The following is a 2,261-nucleotide window of genomic DNA, read 5'->3' as shown; positions in this document are numbered from 1 at the left end:
GGGAGAGAGAGAGAGAGAGAGAGAGAGAGAGAGAGAGAGAGAGAGAGGGAGAGAGAGAGAGAGAACAACCTGGGAAAGAAGAGCCGCAGGTGAGGGGAGGAGTCATCCATTCTGGAGGGAGGAAGCTCAGGTGGGACAAGAAATGCAGAGAACAGGTGGGTGAGTTGGCCAGGACCCTCTCACAAGACCACACCGAGTCAGCATCCACGTCAGGAAGAAAATGCCCGAAACCCAGGCTCTACCCAACTCAGGGTGGTCAAGAACAAAAGCTGGCCTTCCGGATAAGTCTCGGGAAGTAATGGACCACTTAGGAGGTTAACTGTCATTATTGGGAGCATGTTGAAGGAATTCTTCATTCCCCATGAATGAAGTCATGAATCCACCGCAGAATAATCAGTAACTGCTTTGCTGACTACATTTGTTCTGAGGGCCTGACAAGGTCTGCAGAACTCTCAGCACCCCCACCCCACCCCCACCTCACCCCACCCCAGCCCCGCAGACCTGCTCACTCAGCTCAGGCTCTGGACAAATCCAGGTGCGGGCAGGGCTTTGCTCAGGCAGAACCATACTGCCTGAGATGGCACTAGGGAGGGTCATCGTGCTTCTTCTAGTTCATGAAGACACGGAGTAGCATTGCTGTACCCACCGCCGTCACCACAGCGGAACCTCCGGCATGGGCACGCTCCCATTGGGTTAGGCCCCATGATGACCCCAGCTGCAAAGGCCCTGCTTTCAAATAAGGTCACATTCTTCTTGGGTGCCAGGGGTGAGGACTTCCAGGTGTCTCGGGTGCCTGCCAGTCACACCCTAGACTCTAGGTGCCCCTGCTATGCTGGAGTGCGTATCATGGGCTTCGTAGATAGAAAGCCTTTAAAGGTACGAGACGGAATGAGGACCAGCAGAACTGGAGGAGCAAATGACAGCAAGGGAAAGGGTAAGACAGAGAAGTGAGCTTGGCGGTGGTGGTGCACGCCTTTAATCCCAGCACTCAGGAGGCAGAGGCAGGTGGATCTCTGTAAACTCAAGGCCAACCTGGTCTACAAGGGGTAGTTCTAGGACAGGCTCCAAAGCCACAGAGAAATCCTGTCCTCAAAAACCAAAAAAAAAAAAAAAAAAAAAAAAAAAAAAAAAAAAAAAAAAAAAAAAAAAACAGAGAAATGATGGGGGCTGGAGAGATGGCTCAGAGGTTAAGAGCTTTTGTTGCTCTTCCAGAGGTCCTGAGTTCAATTCCCAGCAACCACATGGTGGCTCACAACCATCTGTAATGAGATCTGATGCCCTCTTCTGGCCTGCAGGCATGCAGGCAGGCAGAATACTGTATATGTAATAAATAAGTAAATCTTTAAAAAAGAAAAAAAAAAAACAAAGAAGTGAGAGGCTTGGACTGAGGGGTTACTGGTGTCCTCAAAGACATGGACTCTTTTCTCCCAGGCAAGTGGGAACCACAAAGGATTTGGGAGTGCCAAGGGATTTGACCTCCCTCAGGGCCTACTGCTACTGTATTTGAATGGACTTCAGAGAGGCAAGAAACCACAAGGAGACAGGGGCTCCTTGTTAAGGTGATCAGTGATGCCTGAAGACCCAGAGACCACAGCATGTGCTCGGAGCACAACTGGTGCCCAGCCGCAGAAGCATACAGTTCTAAACATGAACAACTGGGACCTCCAGCTGTGGACACACAACCTAGCTTCTCAGAGGGGCCCTCCAGCCAGAACCGTAGCCCAGGGCACAGTAGCCAGGGATCCTCCCTATCTTCACCCTTCCCTCCCTCCCTCCCTCTGGAGAACAAGTGACCCACACACTGTACGCTGCTGGTCTGTTAGTGCACGTCTAGGCCTTCCCACTCTCTCTCCTGCCCTGCCACTGGCCAGAGGCCCATTATTCCAAATGTTTCCGACAGAACCCAGAAGCTCTCAGACCCTCAGTATCTCCCTCTATAAAAGGAAAATCAGTTGCTCCCACATAAGCTGAGGGTCCCATTATCAGCGTCATGTGCCAGGTAAACAGTCAGTGTTCGGTCCGTGTTCGGTCCGTGTTCGGTCCGTGCATGTAACCGTCTCCGAGATGAAGTAGGGAAGTGAGGAGGGGTCGCCTTCCTTCTGAAGCCCTTGGTACATCTGCGGATGAAAACCCCAACACCACCGCAGGAGAGAGGAAGTGACTCTCACTGAGGCTCCACCCTAGCTCCAAACTGTCCCATGTGACCTAGCCACTGTGGCACCGCCAGAAGCACCAACAGTCCTCTGGGCCTCTCTTCCGGC

This window comes from Alexandromys fortis, unplaced genomic scaffold (assembly GCF_014885135.2).
Source record: "Alexandromys fortis isolate MF-2015 unplaced genomic scaffold, M_Fortis_MF-2015_v1.1 scaffold_81, whole genome shotgun sequence".
NCBI classification, from domain to species: domain Eukaryota; kingdom Metazoa; phylum Chordata; class Mammalia; order Rodentia; family Cricetidae; genus Alexandromys; species Alexandromys fortis.
This window is presented reverse-complemented; position numbering follows the sequence as displayed.